At 45.8% G+C, this 14,774-nt stretch overlaps 1 protein-coding gene across 1 annotated transcript in view; it reads left to right on the top strand.

The window, feature by feature from the left end:
* The first annotated feature begins 2,431 nt into the window (after positions 1-2,431).
* LOC137538083 (transmembrane protein 272-like) overlaps positions 2,432-14,774 on the top strand; it is a 74,288-nt gene continuing 61,945 nt past the window's right edge. Inside the window, exon 1 of the mRNA XM_068260080.1 lies at positions 2,432-2,486. The gene's annotated coding sequence lies outside the window, so the exon portion shown is untranslated. The remainder of the gene's footprint in view (positions 2,487-14,774) is intronic.

Here is a 14,774-nt window from a genome sequence, read left to right on the forward strand (position 1 = left end):
ATTCATTGGCCACACGTTCAGGGGGCGTTTTGAAAAACCGCAGGCGGACGAAAAAAAAACCAAAAACGCCTGCAGTGTGAACAAGCCCTTAATGTTGTGTCCCATGTTAAGGAGATTTTGATTCACTATGGCCTCAATTCACGGAGCATTATCAAACGTTTATCAAACACTTTATCAAACGTTTGATAATTCACCTCATGGGTAAAATCTCATTTTAAATTCACTAAGGTGTTATATATTTATCGAATGTTTTACCGATAAAACGTTCAACAAATATATAACACCTTAGTGAATTTAAAATGAGATTTTACCCATGAGGTAAATTATCAAACGTTTGATAAAGTGTTTGATAAACGTTTGATAATGCTCCGTGAATTGAGGCCATAGTAGTTTTTTAAAGTAGTAGTATCCGTAAGATATTTGCTATTGAAATTAAAGCAAACCCGTGAGTACAAGAAAAAAAGTAGGATACTTACCCTCGGTAGAGGCAAGCCTCTGGTTCCCCCAGAGGCTTCCCCCGTCCTTCAGACAACCGCTGCTTCCTGGGACCTTCTGAAGTTTGCAGCCACACTCCTGTCCAAGAATAAATGCAGGTGAACTCCCGGCCTGTGCAGTAGGAGAGAGCTGCTGGTGCGTGGGGGAAAAAGCATGAGCGGCCTACTGCGTAGGCACGAGCCTATTCAACCGCAAGGTGTCACTGAGGGCATGTCTCTTCCCCTACAGATATACTTTACGTTTAAAGAGGAACTGTAACGACAAAACGGCCCCTGGGGGGTACTCACCTCGGGTGGGGGAAGCCTCAGGATCCTAATGAGGCTTCCCACGCCGTCCTGCGTCCCTCGGGGGTCTCGCTGTAGCCCTCCGTACAGCCGTGACGCAATATTTACCTTCCTGGCTCCTGCGCAGGCGCTCTGATGCCTCTCGGCGCCGAAGTAGGCGGAAATACCCGATCGCCGTCGGGTCTGCTCTACTGCGCAGGCGCAAGTTTCCGGCGCCTGCGCAGTAGAGCGGACCCGACGGAGATCGGGTATTTCCGTCTATTTCCATGCCGAAAGTCGCCACAGCGCCCCCGCTGGAGCCAGCAAAGGTAAATATTGAACTGACAGTCGGCACAGTCGCCGGCTGTTCGGAGGGCTGCGGCGAGACCCCCGTGGGACAGAGGACGGCGTGGGAAGCCTCATTAGGATCCGGAGGCTTCCCCCACCCGAGGTGAGTACCCCCCAGGGGAGGTTTTTGTTGTTACAGAGTCTCTTTAAGAACCTTTTATCCCTTGTTTTAAAAGATCTTTCTGCTCCTGTAAAGACTGTCAGGGCATAAGATTAAACAGATCCTAGGTAGTTTTTTTTTTCTACAGCCACTTTAGCCAGCCCAATTTCAGGGTCGAAATGCTTGATTTGTTCAACCCTTTGGGGACCTGCCGCCTAACCCCCCTTAAGGACCAGGCCAATTTGCATGGGGGGGGGGGGGCGTTTGGGGGGTCAGGCAGCTGGATCCCTGCTGGCGCTAGCTGGGCATGATGTCCATTTGATCCAAATGTCCCCCCTGTAGCCAGCAGCCTTTACTCACCTTCCAGACTCCAGCGATGAGGCGCAGTGGACCTCTCCGCTCCGGCATCCCCGCTCCTACTGACTCTCAGTTCCGGGTCGCGGCTTGATGATGTCATCAAGCCAGGACCCAGCACTCATGTCACAGCAGGTGGGGATGCTGGCCAGAGCTGTGGGGAATGCCGATCGCCAGGGGAACGTCAGGGAGGTGAGTGGATCCTCTTCTTCCACACCTACCACCGCAGCTGTCACAGTGATCACTGTGATCCGCCGGCGATCATAGTGATCACGTGATCAGAAGCCATATGGAGCTTAACTTTGAACTTGGCTGAGCTGAGCCTTTGCTTTACTTTAGGGTTCCTGTGTTTTGCTCTGGGGGTAGCTGTGCATGTGGCTATTGAAATAGCAGCAGTGGGCAGGCGGGGTAGGAATTACTGTTGAGAGACTGGTGTGTGGCTGCGACAGAAGACAGAAGCTGCGGGCTGCATAGGGAGTCTGTCCTGTGTTCAGGTTTCTGTGACTCACGCTGATCCCGCAGAAGGTTTGCCCAGTGAGAGTGAAAGAGCGGGAAAGCTATTGTGCTGTGTGAGCCGTAATGCTGGGTACACACGTTACGTTTTTCCATACGATAGATGCGGAAGATGAGAGAATTGAGCGCAGAATCGAGGGCAGAATCGAGCAGAAAAACCGGTTGGGTGGGAAACTGAGTGGAAAAACGTGGTGCGTGTATTAGGCATTAGACAGAAGGGAGGTGTAAGGGGTTAAGCTTTAGAAGCAGGCAATCTGTGTGGTCTGTGGAAGGTTCCAACATCAGCATGCAGTGGTGTCATCTTACAGCAGGTGTGTGCAGCAGCTTGAGGGAACCTAGTCAGACAGATGTATCCAAGAGACAAAGGAAGACATATGAAGGCTGGGCTCTGAAAATTCTCAGGATCAGGCACAGTATATGACATGCAGTGTATATGATATGTAACATACAATGTGCTAAGCAGAAATTATCTTGAAACCCATAAGAACATAAGCTGTGCTGAGATGATATGAGCTGACCTACAGTATGTTAAATTGCACTGACTTCTGCCAATCTCTGCTGTTTTGGTGCATAAACTGCTGATCGTATCCACCTCCGGTGTTTGAGAAAGTGTACTAATCCTTAACCACTTAACGACCAGCTGGCAGGACTTAAAGAGACACTGAAGCGAAAAAAAATATATGATATAATGAATTGGTTGTGTACTATGAATAATTACTAGAAGATTAGCAGCAAAGAAATATTCTCATACTTTTATTTTCAGGTATATAGTGCAGATTACACAACACTCAGCATTCAAAATGATTCTTTCAGAGCAGTCTGTGAAGTAATGACATCTCCTCTGGCAGAGGAAAAGTAAATAGTCCAGGAACAGTTGAGATAATAAAAGTCAGATAACAGCCCTCTCCAGGACTAACTTAGTCGGAGAGCTTAATGGCTTGTTTGCATAGAGATAACAACTGGAGTTTCTCAACTATTCCTGTACTGGAAACAATTAGACTGATGTATCTGATCTTAATGTTTTATTTCTTAGCTGTACTACACATACAAATCATAATATCATAATTTTTTTTCGCTTCAGTGTCTTTAAGTGGTTTACCATGGAAACGGCCGCTCGATCGAGCGGCCTTTCCATGTCAGTTCACGGAGGATGTCTCCATGAACAGCCGGAGAGCCGCCGATCGCGGCTCGCCGGCAAAATGTAAACATGCGGGGAAGAAATCCCCGCTGTTTACATCCTACGGCGCTGCTGTGCAGCAGCGCCGTAAGGTAGATCGGCGATCTGATAGGCGGAAGCCTATCCTTCAATGCGCAGGACGGAATTCCCTCCTGCGCATTAGGTAGGAAGAGGGAGGTAAGGAGCGTGAGGGCGGGAATGGCTGCGGAGGGGGGCTTTGAGGAGCCCCCCCCCCCCCCGCAAAACGCAGATGGCCGGCGGCGATCAGACCCCCCCGGCAGGACATCCCCCTAGTGGGGAAAAAGGGGGGAAGTCTGGTCGCCCTGGCTTCAAAGTGATCTGTGCTGTGGGCTGGAGAGTCCACGCAGCACAGATCGGACCAGCATAGGCTGGTACTTAAGTGGTTAATAATCTGGGTTGTAATCCCCTTTCTAAACGTCCCCTTTTATTTTTTTGAAATGTAACTCACTTTACTAAGCCTTGCTACAAATCACTCATAACTGCACTAACAGAGCTAAATATTACTAAGCGGTACTGGTTTACATCACACAGTATTGGGCTGAACTGTTCCGATTCAGCTGTTTTGCTTTGGGCCTGTTGCCACTACACGCAGATTGGATGCAGAATGGATGCAGAAAAACTGACTCCAATGCATGCCTATGGGCGTGTTTCCACTAAACACGATTTTTCTGATGCAGATTTCCCATAGGCATTCATTGGAGTCAGTTTTTCTGCATCCATTCTGCGTGTAGTGGAAACAGGCCCTTTGACTTACTGAAGCATCCTTCGGTACAGAAAAGTTTGATCTGATTTCCCTGCAGATCCATACTTTTGCGCTGCTCTGTTACACTAAAATAGGTTAAATATTCTAACGGTGCTAAACAACACTAAGGGCCCTTTTCCACTAGCAATTGCTAGCGTTCGCGCTAAACGCTAGCGATTGCGATTCAGCAAAGTGAACACATTTTCCCGGCGTTTGTAATCGCGATTTTGCTATGCAATGCACTGTATAGCAAAATCGCAGCAAAAATCGCTCCGTGGCGCGATCTCATTTGTGTCAAAAAAGAATCGCAGTAGTGGAAATTACCTACCGCGATTCCTATGTTAAAAAGCGATTTAAAAATCACTAGCGGTTTGCGATTTGGCGATTCAGCATCGCAATCGCCCCTAGTGGACAAGTGCCCTAACTGAATTACACTGTATTACAGGGCTTGACTGTACTGATGGGGCTGTATTAAATGTGTAGAGCCATAGCCAATTACAACTAAGGTTTTAAAACATCCTGAGTGGTAGCCAGGGGAGAAGACCTGGAAAAAAAAAGAAAAAGAAAAAACAAAATGGAAGCCTCAAGCAAAACTAAAATCAAGAACAGTGTTAAAGGTTTATCAGGCTATGGCTTTCCAACCAACATCCAAGGGTTTTCTGCAAAAACAGAGGTCTCAGACACGAGTTCTCCTAGCTCCTAATAGCCAATCTTTTGCTAATGAATTAGTAAACACTGGCCTTAAAGTGGATCCGAGATGAACTTTTACACATTGCATAATTGTGTTTCTTTCCTATTGTTTATAGGGCATTCCTCAACCCAAATACTTTTTTGTTTTTATACTCTAATTCCCTATAAACTAAACAAGCCTCGCTCACGGGATTTTAGAGAGCCAAGGCATTTTCAGACAGTAGCAAGGGCTCATGGGAGCTCAGGCTGGACAGGAGGAGGGGAGGTATTACTAGCCATTGATTTCAGATGCAGAGGGGAGGGGGGAGGAGGAGGGGGGATTAGGTTTTTTTCACAGGCTGAGAGCTCAAGATGCAGATAAGCCTGCCTCTGTGTAATGTTTACAAACAACATGGCTGCTGTCGTATCACAAGAAGAAATAATCATATTCCATTGAAGCTGTTTGCAGGCAGATTTGCTGTGTAAACTGTCTAAACTTTAGACAAGATATGTAGACAAGTTACTTGTTATAGTTATTTTTACATCTTGGATCCGCTTTAAGGTTGGCCTGATAACTCCTAGCGAAGTGGCTAACGACAAAAGATTGATTGCAGCACTTTGTGACTCACCCCGGCGCAAAACTCCAATTGCTTCTGGCGCTCTGGCAGAAGGCGAGTCTCCTTCATCTGATCTGCTAGCTACTCCAGCAGAAACACCAATTTCAGTGTCCACAATTAAAAACCTTTTTGATAGTTTTGCAGCTAGTCTGAAATTAAGCCTAGCAGATGAGCTCCAGAATTCGATCCCAATCACGATTGTTAATGAACTAGGCCCTCCGAAAAAAACAGTTATTGAGTTCACAGAAAGGGTAGACAAGGTTGAACAAACCGTAGGCGACTCTAGTGCGGCTCACTTATCAATGATGAGCTCCCTAGCATCTCAAAGATCTCAAATAAAAGAAGTTATTGACTCTGTAACAAAATTTTCAGCCTTATTTCTTCTATCCTATAAGTTCCTATATCAGTTCTAATGTGGTCTGTCTTACTGCAGCCTTTCCTAGTTGCACAGTGGCTGTATTATCGCTGTTATATAATCTAATCTTCTTTCCTCTGACAGCTTTGTCGGGCTCAGGCACTCAGGCTGGAATGTGCTGTTCTGCTTGTGATAGGATAGAAGCTATACACACACTCTCCAGGCCCCCTGCAGGCTCTGTGTGAGTCACAGACTGAGCTCCTCTTAAGGTGGCCATACACTGGCCCGATTCCCGGCCGTTTCGACAGCAGATTCGATCCTGGGATCGAATCTGCTGCCAATCGTTCGCGGTAAACGCCGCCGACGATCCGATTTCCTCCCGAAATCGGATCGGTCCGTCGATCGCGCCGTGCGGGAAATTACCCTCGATCGCCCGCGGGTAAAGTGCGCGTCGCTAGCGGCGGCCGATCCGATGAAAAATACATTACCTGATGCGGGCTCCCGGGCGTCTTCTCCGCATCTTCTCAGCGCTGCACCCGCTCCATCCCGGCGCTTCCTGGGTCACTGCAGTGACCCAGGAAGTTCAAATAGAGGGCGCTCTATTTGAACTTCCTGGTCACGGAGTGACACAGGAAGCGCCGAGATGGAGCAAGAACAGAGCGGTGCAGCGTGGAGAAGATGCCCGGGAGCCAGCCTCAGGTAATGTATGCGCGGGGGGAGGACAGGCGGCAGGAGCAGCTGAACAGATTGTGATCGGTTTCAGGCTGAAATCGATTCACAATCTGTTTGCAGTAAAGGCAGCCATACGATCCCTATCTGATCAGATTCGATCAGATAGGGATCTGTCAGCTGGTCGATCTGATGGCACATCGACCAGTGTATGGCTGCCTTAAGCCTATCACATGCTATGTCTTTTGTTTGTAAACACTGCCTAAAACTGGAAATTACAAGCCAGGATTGCAGCAGGGAGTGGCAGAAAGAGCACAGAGGGGCTCAGGGGAACATCATGAACAGAATGGTATGCTTTTTATTGTAAGAATTGTAGAGTACATCTTTAATACCAAGATTGATGATCTTGAGAACCGATCCAGTCGCAAACAACATTAAAATCAAAGGTTTACCCTCAACTCCGAGACCAAACGAGATCCCCATGGTTACTGAGGAACTATTTCGCAATATCTTACAGGAAGAATCACCAGGCACAATAGAAATCCACAGAGCCCACAAAATAGGTAAACCACATTCTAATGGATCAGGCTCTAGCATGGATATTTTGTGCAGGGTACATTCATTCCAACTTAAAGAAAAAAATATATACAAGGCCAGGCAGCTGGGGACTATATCCTTCAAAGACCACAAGGTAGAACTATTTAACAATATTTCAGCCCACACCGATGGGGTTATCTGTTTTCATTGATTGTGAGTTCAGATGGTCGAACCATAATTTTTAAAGATGGTGATCCAATTTACCCCTTTTTATCAAGCCTAGACCTACCCTTTATAGAAATTCCAGGCCGGGAGCCTAACCCATCTCCACCTAACCACAAGGCTGACTAGCCAGTTGGAGCCTTACACTTAAGACTTGGTATAATTTCGCTGCCCTGGGCATTGAAGTCAGTAATTTTTTCCTTCTTATCTGTTTCCCTGACTGTACAAGTGTTAGGAGAAATGAGGTGTCAAGATGACCTCAGCTAGGTATCAAACATACTACCAGGTGCTCAACGTTATCCTAGTACCTAACTATGGACTGAGGTTAGGCCAGAATAGGAACTATCCCTCAGTCTACAATTTTGGGTGTAGCTCATGTTCTTCACTTCTTTCTTCTTTTTTACTTTTCTTTATGGTTTTCTTGGGATATTTCTTATCACTTTTTATCTTAATTTCATGTTTTTTGACTTTCAGATAGAGGAAAATAAAACAAAATTTAGTTCTTTACACACTGGGAGAATTTCTAACCTTGTTAAGAGTTATGGCTGGATCAATCAACAATTACTGTATCACTATGGAAGAATTCAAACTTGTACCTTATAATGTCAAAGGGGCAAACTCAGGGGTTAAAAGAGGAAGAATCTTAGAATTTGTATCCAGAAATAAAATCGACACTGCCTTTATCCAAGAGCCACACTTGAAAAAAAGACTTTAAACCAGGTATATTAACTCTAATAAGAGTAAGAAGGGGGGGGGGGGTGGCTGTTATAGTTGGCTCCAATACTCAATTAACTGTAGAAAATTCTTATTGAGATCGGAAGGCTGCATATTAATATTAGTAGGGAAAGTTTATGGGAGATTAGTTACCTTAGCTAACCTATACGCGGCCAATACTGGTCAAACTAAAACTATCTTAACCTTCCTTGAGAAAGTAAATTTAATAGCTAAAGGAAAAATCGTTATAGCAGGTGATTTTAATATGATGCTAGTCCCTACTTTGGACAACTCTCGAGGGAAGTCAGGCATATCACTCCGTAATATTCAGAAGATTAAAAAATTTGTACATGCAGATAAGTTACTCGATGCATGGAGAGTTTTTAATCCAAATAAAAGAGATTATTCCTTTTTCTCTCCAAGATATCAGACATACACTCGTATTCAGGGCCGGGCCGAGGCATAGGCTGGAGAGGCTCCAGCCTCAGGGCGCAGTGTAGGAGGGGGCGCAGAATTCATTCAGCTGTCATTCCTAATTGTGTTTTGAAGCAGAAAGAAATAAGAAAAGGGGATACATGGCAGTGACTGCAACCAGATAACTAGATATTAAGGTGTTGGGGAGGTTGTGGGCCCTGTGGCGCCTCTTAGTCTAATAGCAATGGCTCGGGTGGCAGGGATTGAGGGGCACACTTTGGTGTCTCAGCCTTGGGTGCTGGAGGACCTTGTCCCGGCTCTGCTCGTATTGACCTCTTACTGGTCCCTCAGGATTTGATACAAGATATCACAGAAATTAAAATCTGCAATTTTATATTATCAGACCACGCCCCAATCTTTATGTCTTTCTTATGGAAAAAGGATCAGGTTACAAGAAAAGGATGGAGGTTAGATCTGGGGCTACTTTCAATACCAGACATGATCACTGAAATAAGAACTAGTCTTAGTGATTTTTACTTGCTGAATAGGACTCCCGATGTTACAGAGCATCTGGGATACAATGAAGTATGTGATCCGTGATGTCCTCATAAAATATAGCATCAGGAGGAACAGAGAAAAAAAAGGAATTGGGGGACCTGTTAGCGATTTGAGTCAGCCCGAGATTTTGAATAAAAAAATAATCACAACTGAAATATCTAATGCAAAAGGGAGGGGGGGCTGGGGGGTCCACAACTCTAGCAAATTATATGTGAGCTACAAAAAAGAAAAGAAAGAAAACCCGTATATGACAGTACCACTCAAGATATAAAGGCTATACAGTATATACAATAAATCATCTTTATTCCAAAAATATATAACACATAATGACACTTGTGATAATTCAAAAATTAAAAACAATTAAAACAGGCCATGTAATCCTGAAGTACCCTGCTGCAAACAATCCTGCTGTAACGATGTGATTGGTGATTGGTGCACACTTTCTCAGAGAGGGTATACCCAGGCACCCAGTAGGTGCAGCCCCCCAGTGGCAAGAGCCCACTGGTGGGATCGAGGTCGTACAGGCAGAGGTCGGCAGCAGATCAGGATAACTGAGGTACAGAATCGAGAGGCAGAAACCAGAGTCTATAGACAGGCAGAGGTTGGCAACAGGTCAGATGGGCAAAGGTACAGAATCATGAGGCAAGAATCAGAGTCTATAGACAGGCAGAGGTCGGCAGCTGATCAAATTGGCAAGGTACAGAATCGTGAGGCAAGAGAGGAATCAAAAGTTGAAGCAGGAGATCATACATAGTAATATCAACAATAATAATAATAATCCTATGCTAAGTGCCAATCCCCGGGGTCCTGCCGGTTCAAGAACACAAGGATCTAACTAAGGTCTGATTGCTAGCACGAAGTGTTTGCAACAACAGACAAGGGAACACTGTCAGACTGAGGCTTAAATAGCCAAGAGCAGTTCAAACTACCCGCCCAGAATCCTCTAACCAATCAGTGTAGAGCAACATGGAGACAGCTGACCGGCTTGTCAGCTGACCCGTCTCCTAAGGGCATAAATAGAGTGTCGCCGCGCGCGCTCAGGCCACTCTAGCCCTGTGACAAGCTGAAAGCTCTGTGCGGCCAGGAAGCGCCGCCGGAGCCTGACACGGCGGGCACAGCGGTCATGCTGCTGCCCGCTGTGGTAGAACCGCTCTCCATCCTGACACCTGCCTGTACAAAATATTGCATACAAATTGTATTCGCAGATATCAATCACACACCCAAAATACATACAATAAAGTATATGCGTTTATGCTTGTATATAAGTGTATCTATATTCCAACAAGGTGGGTGTCAAAATAGAGCCCACAGGTGGATAAACCCGGGTTCAGTAAAATGGTGTATTTAATAGTGTGCAGTAACCTTATAAAATGACAATCATGCAATAGATTGAAAAGTGCAAAAATGCAAAAAGAATAATACAGAAAATGGTGCAAACAATAGCCAGGTGTGCAAATAATAACCAACGATATAGGAGCAGCCTATACAGGTAATGTGCATAAGAGGCATGGAAAGGTCCATAAAGAAGGAAATACTTAGCCAAGAAAGGGTGTGCGAACCAGGCAGCGCAGCAGAGTAATGGCAGAGATCCCCTCAAGATAGTCCCACTAGTTCCGCGGGCATCACCCAAAGGAGAGAGGACACCACTTCTTTCTTTTCTTTTTTGAACTTAAATACTGTATCTAAGAGACTGCAAACAATCAGAACTCAGATTTATAAAATACTAAATGAAAAAAATAATAAAACAGCTTCGTATTGATAAAAAAAGTCTTACTAGTCGGACGTAATACACCTGGGAAAGTTCTCGCAAGTCTACTTCAAAAGCAAAAATCAGAAAACTTTATTAACAAAATAATAGGCAGGGGTGCAGCTAAGGTTTTTGTGGCCCCAAGCGGACTATAGTAAGTGGCCCTATCCTGCGGGCGAAAAATGGGTGTGGCTATCCCGCATAAGTGGGCGTGGCCATGACATGTGGGTGGAGCGGGAGGGCGGATTGGGGCAGGCTGTTTGCGGGGAAAAATGGATGTGGGGGCGATTGAGGCGCGCGCAGCGTGCCGAAAGATGGGCGTGGCCATGACATTGTATGGGCGGAGCTTAACCGTAGCACAGCAAATATAGCCAACTATGACCATTAAATAATAAATGCAGCAATAGTTACCCCAGACACCAGAAAATAAAAACGCAATTTGTGCAACATTTCAGCAGAAAACAAACGCAATTTGTGCAACATTTCAATAGAAAACAAACAGAATTTGGGCCACATTTCAGCAGAAATCAAACGCAATTTGGGCACATTTTCAGCAGAAATCAAACGCAATTTGGGCCACATTTCAGCAGAAATCAAACGCAATTTGGGCCACATTTCAGCAGAAATCAAACGCAATTTGGGCACATTTTCAGCAGAAATCAAATGTAATTTGGGCACATTTTCAGCAGAAATCAAACGCAATTTGGGCCACATTTCAGCAGAAATCAAACGCAATTTGGGCCACATTTCAGCAGAAATCAAACGCAATTTGGGCACATTTTCAGCAGAAATCAAACGCAATTAGGGCACATTTTCAGCAGAAATCAAACGCAATTTGGGCCACATTTTCAGCAGAAATCAAACGCAATTTGGGTACATTTACAGCAGGAATCAAACGCAATAAGGGCACATTTTCAGCAGAAATCAAATGCAATTAGGGCACATTTTCAGCAGAAATCAAACGCAATTAGGGCACATTTTCAGCAGAAATCAAATGCAATTAGGGCACATTTTCAGCAGAAATCAAACGCAATTAGGGCACATTTTCAGCAGATAAACGCAATTAGGGCTGCAAAAAGACAAGAATTTACTCACCTGGCACTGGCAGAAGTCTTCTCTCCCCGTCTCCTCTCCTGGCCGGCTCCTCAGGCGCGCAGTTCCCACGGAGCTCCCTCCCTCCTCCAATCTCCCGCGCTGATTGAATGCAGGGCTACGGGAACATGGCCACCCGAAGCCCTGTACTGGAGACATAAATAGTCTCCAGAGCAGGGCTTCGGCGGCGGCCATCTTCCCGTAGCCCCGCTCTGCTCTGCCAGCCCCGCAGGGCTGCGGGAACACAGTGACGTCACGCCGACGTCACAGAGCCGCCGAGGCCCCTAAGACCTTGAGGCCCCAAGCGGCCGCGTGGTCTGCTTGGTGCCTCGCGGCGCCCCTGATAATAGGCCCCAATGGAAGTGTATTGAATAGCAATGAGGAAAGAGGTATAGGATTTACTAACTATTTTTCCAAACTATATAACTTGCAATCTACAGAACAAACTGAACCAGGGACTGACTTTTTAGCGGAATATTCACCTCCCTTGGTTAGCTCTGTCAGGCCTGGTGCACACCAAGCGTTTTTGGTAGTGTTTTTAAAACCGCTGCCACCTGTCAAGATGCTTGGCTAATGTATCTCAATGGGATGGCGCACACCAGAGGTTTGAGGTTTTTAGTCAACCGCAAACGTGGCTCCTGCAGCATTTTTGCGGTGTGCAGATGCAGTTCTGCCTCAATGTAAAGTATAGGAAAAGCTCAAACCGCTCTAAAAAACGCTAGATCAGAGCGGTTTTCCAGGTGTTTTTGTTACAGAAGCTGTTCAGTAACAGCTTTACTGTACCAATATTTGAAGTCTGCTACACAAAAATGCTTCAAAAACGCTAGGCATGTTTAGAAAACCTATCTAAACATGCCTAGAATCACTCTGAAAATTGGCTTCAAGAACCTCTAGTGTTTTGCGGATCTGCTAGAGGTTTTTGGTGTGCACTGGGCCTAACACAAGAGTCGCTAAATACTCTGATTACTGAGGAAGAATTCATTCTTGTGGTTCAGGCTCTGGGGAGGGGGAAAAGCCTGGTTCTAGATGGTTTTACAGCAGAATTTTATCAAACTTTCTGTAAAGAATTGGCAAAACCATGGGAATGCACACCCCATCTTGAACTTATTTAACCTATAAATAAAACAACAGGAGATAAAGTGGATAAAGGCCGCGGCCTGTCTTTATTGGGGTTTCAAAAAGGGGTAAAACACGTTTATTTGTAATAACCAAGAACTTAAATAAGAAAGAAAACAACCAGAATTAATAAATCTCAACATTACAGCAACTGCCGAATGGCCACTCAACTCCGAGTGCCATTATCCTTGCCTTCACCTAATGATAGGCAACACATCCCCAATAAAGAAATTGTGCCAGCGACAAAGGGTGGGTGGGCGGCCAGCTCAGACCGATCTGGAATTTCTTGCTGCGCCACACGCACTCTGCAGCTCCTTATAAAGGGGAAACAGCTCCTTCCCATTGGCTGCTTGGTAGCCTGCCAACAGCCAGACCCAATCAGGAATCTTCTCATCTCTCCCCAGGCCTGGGGGGGAAACGGCTCACCTGTAACAGAAACCAGAGCGAGACACCTCGCAGGTAATTTAACCTACTAAGGGGCGGCAATCCCATGTAGGCCCCATTCTAATGCTGAGGCCTTTCCATGGGAATGCACACCCCATCTTAAACTTATTTAACCTATAAATAAAACAACAGGAGATAAAGTGGATAAAGGCCATGGCCTGTCTTTGTTGGGGTTTCAAAAAGGGGTAAAATGTTCAATTAAAAACACACTTTTATTTGTAATAACCAACAACTTAAATAAGAAAGAAAACAACCAGAATTAATAAATCTCAGCATTACAGCAACTGCCGAATGGCCACTCAACTCCGAATGCCATTATCCAACAGCCAGCCTAGACCATAGGCTGGCCCCACCCCACCACCGCGGCCTTTTCCAAAGCAGTATGAATGTTGGAATTAAAAATGTCCAAACCCAAGGCTGATAATTGAATATCATCGCCTCTAAAAAGCCCCGGTTCACCTCCTTCTAATTCAATGGCGGATTGAAAAACCGCCCAATTGTGGGAGACATTTTTCCATAGCCCTATTGACCCTTTTTCTTATTTTGTTAAAGAGTACCCGAGGTGGTATTTAATTATGTTACTGGGGCACAGAGGCTGGTTGTGCACACTAAGACCAGCCTCCGTTGCCCCATGGTGTGCCTCCATGTCCCCCCTGCGCGCCGCTATACCCCCCGCAGTGCTGGCGACACGCAACGTGTCGCCAGCACAATGTTTACCTAAGCGTTGTCAGTTAGCGCCGCTTCCCCGCCTCCTTCGCATCGGCGCTACGCGCCCGCGTCACTTCCCACTCAGCAGGAGGGAAGGGACACGGGCGGGTAGCGCCGATGCTGAGGAGGCGGGGGAGCGGCGCTGACAGACAGCGCTTAGGTAAACATTGTGCTGGTGACACGCTGTCTGTCGCCAGCACTGCGGGGGTATAGCGGCACGCAGGGGGGACATGGAGGCACACCATGGGGCAACAGAGGCTGGTGTTAGTGTGCACAACAACCCTCTGTGCCCCAATAACATAATGAAATCCCACCTCGGGTTCTCTTTAATAAATTTGAGATGCGGATGATACCACAACTGCCTCGGAATTACTTCCGAAAAAATTACTCTAGTCCTAGGGAAATGGCCTACAAGATCACACAAATCCGATTTGAACCGATGGAGCAAATCCAAAGTACTATGCTTAGCAAGGTCATTCCCACCCAGATGTATTAGAAGAAGGTCAGGACCGGCCACATTTGAAGTTTAACATAAATTAACGAATTAAGTCTTTCCCAACTTAACCTGCGTATGCCTAGCCAGAAAACTTGGGCTTCCTCTTTTTTCATCCAGAAATTTTCAGTGTATGGCCTATTCCTTGCTCCCCGCCTGGCCCAATAAACGAAGGAATGGCCAACAATCCAAATGATGTTTTTTCCTAAAAGGAACATTAATGAATAAACAAATGAGGTCTAACATAAATACGAAATCTACCCGATTCCCAACGCCCAATGTGCTTGACCACTTCGTCAGGAAGGCCATGCCTAACTGCCTCCGTCGCTGCCCCTATTCTGAATGAATGTGAAGAAAAATTTTATTTCTCTAAACCCAGACGAGTCAAACACCTTTTACAAATGGA

Source organism: Hyperolius riggenbachi, chromosome 11, assembly GCF_040937935.1.
Source record: "Hyperolius riggenbachi isolate aHypRig1 chromosome 11, aHypRig1.pri, whole genome shotgun sequence".
Lineage (NCBI taxonomy): Eukaryota > Metazoa > Chordata > Amphibia > Anura > Hyperoliidae > Hyperolius > Hyperolius riggenbachi.